Source organism: Rhododendron vialii, chromosome 8a (genome assembly GCF_030253575.1).
Source record: "Rhododendron vialii isolate Sample 1 chromosome 8a, ASM3025357v1".
In the NCBI taxonomy this organism is placed as follows: Eukaryota; Viridiplantae; Streptophyta; class Magnoliopsida; order Ericales; family Ericaceae; genus Rhododendron; species Rhododendron vialii.
The window spans coordinates 8627312-8635015 of NC_080564.1; the positions used below are offsets into that span (position 1 = coordinate 8627312).

Below are 7704 nucleotides of genomic sequence, written 5' to 3' on the forward strand. Positions count from 1 at the left end.
CTATTTAAACCTGTAATACAAAAAATGAAAAGAATTGTAACAACCCAAATCCATAAGCTCCATAACATAAAGTAACGAATTACTAATCATTTATTCCAAAAGAATATCTTTTACAGCAATGTTTTAAATAATAAAACAACCTAACGAGCCTAAACTCCAAATGCTCATCCCGCACCACCGTCCTCGCGCCAGCAGCCAACCTGCAACACGTACCCCCAGGAAGTATACCATACAACAAGAATAGGTATATTCACAATAAATGAGACCAACCAACTATTGACACAGAGTCATCAACAAATCACATAATACGACCTCATATCAGGTCCTCCTTGATCTGTATATGACCAGTGACCCGCCTCACTTACCACACCCAATCTATAATGAGGCTTCTCGGGCTATTAGCACAGTAGGTAACTTCACTCGATCACATACTAAATAGTTCCACGACACCCAGCCCCCGTACATAACACATAACTCAGATCCAACAATGAATTCAGATGATTCAATAAATAGCATAACGATCGAGCAGAATACAAATGCAGGCCAAAGGAATACTCCGGAGATTTAGAACATATTATATACTTCCTGGTTTGGGTACCTTAATCGGCGATCACAACCGTTGAACACGTAGACTTCAATACCGGCCGGTAACCATATACTCAAATATCGGCTCAAACGGACATCATCTCATCGTTGGATTTTTAACAAAGGCCACAACCTTCAACTTGTTCTGCTATAAACTCACGTACTGCCTCCCCTAAGTTTCCTTCCTCCAAAGCATTCTACTAATAACTGAAAGTCTTGCTCATAAGTTTATTAAAACCAAGAATGCTGATACACATTTTTTAGAATGTATTTTATGGGTGTTACAAGAATGCTGATACACATTTTTTTCTCTCTAAAGAATTACTATCACAAAAAAGAAAAGAATGCTAATAATAATAATAATAATAATAATAATAATAATAATAAGGCCGGCCTTTAGCTAATAATAATAATAATAATAATAATAATAATAATAATAATAAGGCCGGCCTTTAGCTTTAATTCATTATTTTAGATTTTTTGAGTTTACTTTTAACTTTCATTACTACAAGAAATTAGCATTTCTGCGAGGAAATTTTTAGTGAGGATGTCTATTTCCTCGCTAAAGGAAGAGTTTTTGCGAGAAAATTATTGTTTCCTCGCGAATGGTGTTTTTTTGCGTGGAAGGCATATTTTCCTCGCTATTTACTTGTCGCTAAAGAGTATTTGCGACGAAGTTTCAAAATTCCTCGCTAATTGTTGTCGCAAAAAATGTGGCGGGAATTTTTTATGTAGGCGGGAAAAATGAATTTGCGAGGAAATACAGTATTTTGTCGCCAAAAGCCTGTAGTGACTTTTTGTGGCAAACTTATTGGAACGCTAAAGTTGAAAACCTTTTGCGAGGAATTAGTTTTCTCGTAAAAATATTGGTTATTTGCAAGGAAATAAAGAATTCGTAGCTAAAGACTATGGTTATTTTTTGCGGGAAATTGTGTTCCTCGCAAAAAATCATTTTTTAGCTAGAAAATAATAAATTTGTCGCTATAAGTCTAAACTTCCTTTTTGTGGCTATGTTAGTCCATGCAATAGTTAAAAGCATAGTTTGTGAGGAATCGGCGTTACTGCAAAAAGAAATTAACACGTCCAAAGAAATTAAAGTCTTATAGTGCACCGCATGAGGACTTCTTTTGCGATCAAAATCGTCTATTTTTTTCGTAATATGGACTAAATCACTTTGTACCAAGAATGAAGTTGATCGCGTATCGTTAGACACTTGATCAGACTTAAAATTTTCATTTTATTAAAAAATTTGCATACCGATGAAGGGGTTTTTCTAAACCAATTGAGCCAAAAATTCACGTGAATGATTTAATCGACAAGCTCAAGGAAATCAACGGTATCGATCGTCATGATTGTGTTGTAGTTACGTGGCTACTGTACATTCGCCTACAGCACACGACTTAGTTTACGATCAAGTAAGTTAAACGTATAAATTCTCAAGGTCATTGTTGAATCTATTATTATAATGGATGATCTAAACCGTTAGAATTTCATATTCTACCAATTCAATTAGTGTCACCCAAATAGAAGATCATCGGATATCAACAATTACTTGATCGGAAGACATTCAATGCGTCCGGAGGTATTAAAGTCTCATAATATACCACCCGAACACCACTCGAGGTATTTATTCGCGATTAAAACCGTCTATCATTTGTACCTTGTACTGCTGATCATTCCTACCGAAAATAAGATTAACGAACACATGTAACCACCATATTGGAATAGGTTATTCATGCCAAAAAAAAATGATTAGACTCATCTAATTTTTTTTATTGTGTAAAAGTATTTCGAATGAGGTAGTTGCGGATGTCCGATCAATTTGAACTTTTGTGTGAAGATTCAATTTGACGATTTCTGCAACATGAATGATTTGGATAATCGAGTAGGGATCCGGATCACTATAAGAAAATGTGGTGCGATTATGCACGTCAATCGTTCCAGAAACACCCGCGAAATTTCATCCCTCCTAAAACACCGTCGTCTATGGTATACCCAAAATCATATTTCCCTCCTCCTTTTTCACTTTCTTTTGAACTACCCTCCAAAATTTTCCTCCGCCCCCAAAACGAAAATCCCTTGAGGGTTAAGACGAAAAGCCCCAAATCCTGATTTATTTCTAATCGTCGTCGATCTCTCACCGGCATCTTCACTAGTTGTCCATCTCTCACTGTCCGTCGCAGGTACACACGATCTCTGTGTGTGTGTGTGTGTGTGTGTGTGTGTGTGTTTGGTCGTAACGCGATTTGGAGCACACACATGCACAGGGTATGGTTTATCTCAAGTTCTGGGTTCGATCTCTCTGAATCTGAAGCTCTTCTGTTGCCGCCGTTGCTAGAGTCGTTTGACAGCATGAAGTACGGAGTTTTTGAGCGAAAATCCAGAAGTACTGTATGTCGATCCATCCGTGGTTTATACAAGTCCTCGAAGCCGGTGTGTGTCAGTAGACTAAACAGGTAGAAGATCTAAAGCAAAACCCCAAATTGGTTGTTCGAATAAGAGGATAATCGGGTTAGTATTGACAATTTCTCTTGCGTGGGCTAAATTACTGCTCTCTATCTCTCTCTCTGCGTTCATTTTTTTGAACGCATTCCAGGTGTTTGATTAAATGTTGATGTTGCTACTAAGTATATCATATCTGAAGCTCAACAGAAAAATATGGAGAATTCTTGATTGGATTCCTAGATTCTGGTAATTGGTTGTTTGCAGTTCTGATTTTAGAATGTGCCAAGGAATGCTTACCTATTTCCAATCTATGTAGAACAACGTGCATTTGGAATGTAATATTTCGGGAATCAATTATAATACATCTGATACAAAATTATATTTTTTTGGAAGTGCTTAGTTGTAGCAAACTCACACGTGCAAACCAATGTGGAAAAGAAATATGGAAACTAAAAGATCTTAATGTGTTAATTAGCCTCACAGTTTGTTGAGCTTGGATGTGTGTCCTTACTGTAAGTTTTTCAGCATTTCTAAACAAGTGTTTGATAAAATGTGCCAACTATAATAGCCTTATGGTTTCGTTCATTTTTTTGTGTAATTATTTTCCAGAATCTTCGGCAGAATCGGTCCCTCACTTTAAGCCAATTTCTACCAAAATCTTATGAACTCGAGGTACGTAAAAACCATTCTTTTTTAAGTGCAAGTCCAATGTTACAGCTGTGAACCCTTCTTTCATAATGGGAAGACAACTTTGCATTGCTGGGATCCTATAGCTATAATCCTTCCTTTTGCTTTGTTACTTTCATTCCGTTCAAGGGATTTGGCTTGCTACTTTTAGATTAAAAGCTCACTCCACAATTCATTTACTGGTTCTAGAAGAGTGGAGCAAACCTGTTGTTCCTCTGAAGTAATTGGAGTTCCTTAGCCTCTGTTTCAATCATCTTTCTCATTCTCATGGCAGCAGTGTCTTTGTAGTCAATCCCCAAGATGGTACCAGCTGAGATAGTAAGCTGTAGTTCTTTATCCACTAAGTTTTGTAGTTGCTCCTGTGAGGTACTGATGTACGTTTCATCATCAGAATTAACACCATTAGAACTCATGCATTCTTCATACATTTGGCTTCTAACTATTTTCCTGATATTTCTTGAGTTTAGATCCACTTCTAGTTCAATTCCTGGCACTTGAGAAGGTCTTTCAATCACCACTGGGTCGTATGTCAACATTGCAATCCTTTCCATTTCCTCCTATTGTCTTACTAAATCATTTCCTCTTATTTCTTCTTGGGCTTCACTGACTTGGGCTTTGTTAGTACTCTCTGAGGCTTGACTTTCTACTTGTGATGGGCTTTGTGAGTCTTGAACTAAAAAGTCCAGACCCTGATAGGAATTTGAATTAGTATCATTGATATCAACCACCTTTTTTGAAATACCTGATCTGCCGTCCTTGGTAATGAGGAAAGTTGGACCTTGTTCCCTGTTACAATTAATGTAGCGGCTGTCCCTTCAGTTTCTTCTTCTGTTCGTGCCTGACGAGGTACCCTTCAAGAGGAGCATATCAGGGTTCAAACTAGGTGCATTAATGGACTTCTTGTCAGCTTCTGACTTCCCCTGAATTGCCAAATCATCCACTTGTTTCTTGCCCCCAGTGCAATCATCATCCACCTCCTCATTTGTTCCGTCCACGTCATCATCTTCTTCCCCTGTAGGCCTTGGACCAGAACTTGAGAACTGTGAGCTTGATGTAACTACCCTGAACGAATCTTCTTCTTCCACTCTAACCATATACTTAGAACCATCAACAACCACTTGAACTTCACCTTCAATCTTTTTAGAAATTTTGTAGCTATAAGAAATCGACCTTTATCAAAAGAGGCTTCTTTCAGTGTGCTATCATCCAGTTCGATAAAATAACCCCAATTACTGGCTATTGCTTTAAAGGAAGGAACATTCCAAGCATTAAGGGGCATACCAAAGCAAGCTGCCCATACAAAAAAAAAAAGCTGCCCATACAAATCTTGTTTAGCTGATTCACCATTCCAGGTACTGATCTCTTCAAACCATCCCATTAGCCAGTTTTTCTTTATAACTTCATTTCTGATTCCTCATTTTGAAAGGATAAAATCAGAAATCTTCCACCCATAGGTCTTACTTGAATGTTTTCAATATTCTCTCTTTTGAACAGATCCTTCATTTCCTGAGCTGAGATTAATCTCCTCAATTTGCCAATTGCACTTCTGAATGGTGGTCTTTGGCTTATTGATGATCTCCTATAATTTGATCCCTTCTTTCTTTCTTTCTTGAGAGAGAGAGAGAGAGAGAGAATAATAACCTTTGTTTAGTTTCTAATTTGCCAAGTCAGACTAAAAGAATTCAAGGGAAACAAGTTTATTAGTACTTCTACTTCACATTCCTTAATTTTCATTTGCTTCTCGGAAACATCATCAATAAACTAGGACAAGTCAGTGGAGCTTGAAAGAATCTCGAGCAAAATGATACAAATCACGTAAAACACTTGCATGATTTTTTGTTGTAGGCAACGAGGTGCACAAAAGTGAAATGGAAGAAAAGCGAAGGACGCATTGGAAGGAAAGAGTACGTCGAATCGCGATGCTTCGGATCCGTAAGTATTCCTTTATTATGCAGAGCACTGGCTGATGTGCTTAGATGTACTTATGTTTTTAAATGCAGCGCACTAGCTGGTGTGCTTAGATTTTTTTTGATTTCGTTGATGCAGAGCACTAACTAACTGGTGTGCTTAAATTTTAAAATGTTGGTTCTTATCTTATTCCTTTAGTGTTGAGGGTGCATGAGAGAATAGTTGGTTGATTGTTGAACACTGTTTTTTTACTTTGTAAACTGTTGTATGATTTTGGGATCATGTTTGAAGCATTTTAGAAAAAAAACGGTTTCTTAAAGAAGTTGGGTTCATGGATAGAATTGGTCAGTAGCACGGAAGGGTAATTTATTTTCGTTGTGTTCAGAACATGTTGCGTTGTGCCTTTAGACACAAATAATTGACTAGATAGAAGGTAGAGAAGGATAATTCATTGGCGGGGGAGGCCAACAGCTATAATTCAGTTAAGGGGCTAAAAGGGAAAATTCTATTGCTGCTTCATTTCTTGTGGTTAAGTCACAATCTATGTGTTAAACTACTAGGGATATTCATGTTTATTAGTGATGACATATTGCAATCAATTATTACTCATGACTATAATTTGTAAAGCTTTTTATTGTGTTACATGCAGATTGCTCAACAATTGATGGTGATCATTTGGTAGATGAAGATACAATGTAGTAGGAGATATGAAATGAACAATGTTTTGGAGGGACAAAACTGCCTTTTGTCTTACGTTTTGGTACTACTAGATGGAAGAAGGATGTCTTTTAGTTTTTGGTATATGGCAGTACACATTATATATAGACCTTGGATTGTGGTTTTTGCCATTGACGCTTGATGTTATGTTCGGGGGGGTTTTTGGCTTTTGTTTTGGGTATTGAAGAAGATTAAGGTTAAGATACCGTGTTTTGACTTATGTTAACTGGTTTAAGTTAATGTTATTCTATTGCCTTTGAGTTTGATGAATTATGTCTTTGAAATCATGACAGGAAGCAAAAGAAAACATCTAGCAACTAGTATTTTTGTGTGATGATTTAGTTTGTAGCAAAAAGAACTATTTTTGTCAAAAAATTCCTTGCTATAAGAAATTCCTTTTTTGCGAGGGGCAAGTTTTCTAGCAAAAAGGATTTACCGGTTTGTCAAAAGAAATCGTCTTTGACGAGGTATTTCTTCCTCGCAAAAAGAAATCACTTTCTGCGACAAAAATATTCCTTGCAAAAAGCAAGACTTATTTTGGCAGGAATAGTCTTTTGCGAGAAATCTATTCCTCGCCAAAATATTTATTGTTTTAGCGAGGAAGCACTTTGTCGCCAATGAGATATTTTTTGCAAGGAACTGCCCACTTTTGGTGACTAATTCGTTTACTACTAGCGTTCAATTAATTTCCTCGCTAAACGGTGTACTCAATTGCGACAAAGTCAATTTCTCGCAAAATGTATTCTTTTTGCGAGGGAAAAAAAATTCCTCGCAAAAGAGAATCGGAGACTATATTTTTGCGAGGAACTGACGACGAATGAAATTTCCTCGCAAAAGGCTTTTGGCAAGGAACAATTCGGATTTTGCGAGGAATTATGGTCCTCGCAAAAAGCCTGATTTCTTGTACAACGAAATCAAAAAAAATCTTGACGATAAAAGTATAATACAATGTGTGGCCCGTGATTCTTTGATCTGTAATCCTCATCTGTTGGCTCGTGGGTTTTCTAGTCTTCTTGCCCAGTCCTGGACAATGAACGCACGACTAAGACTTGGCCGGGGTTGTCCGGCAAGGCCCTCCGGTGTGAGGATCAGAATGTGCAGAGAATCAAGTGAGAGATTAGGGTTTTTTGGATTGTGTCGAGTGTCTGTCGAGCATACCTTTTTAGGGTCATCCCTCCAGTATTTATAGAGTCTCCTTAGCTTGCTCTCTGTGGGGGTTCGGATTTTATGGGATCTAGGATGAGCCGGATATCCTCATTTCAAAACTTGACAATTTCTTAGGCCCAGGTCACGAAAAAAATTCTCTTGTAAATTTTCTAGTTCCGGCACAGATGACCTATTTTTAACTGGATCAGGGAGGAA

General features: G+C 37.4%; 1 long non-coding RNA gene across 3 annotated transcripts; it reads left to right on the forward strand.

The window, feature by feature from the left end:
- Window positions 1–2585: 2585 nt before the first annotated feature.
- LOC131335627 (uncharacterized) lies at window positions 2586–6608 on the forward strand. Of its 3 annotated transcripts, none has more exons than XR_009202564.1 (5): window positions 2586–2768; window positions 2924–3096; window positions 3640–3702; window positions 5563–5649; window positions 6275–6608. It is a non-coding gene; the product is annotated as an uncharacterized LOC131335627 (long non-coding RNA). The 3 variants fall into 3 exon arrangements; XR_009202563.1 differs by having other exon boundaries at window positions 2587–2768; window positions 2853–3096; XR_009202562.1 differs by lacking the exon at window positions 2586–2768 and having other exon boundaries at window positions 2797–3096.
- Window positions 6609–7704: the final 1096 nt, after the last annotated feature.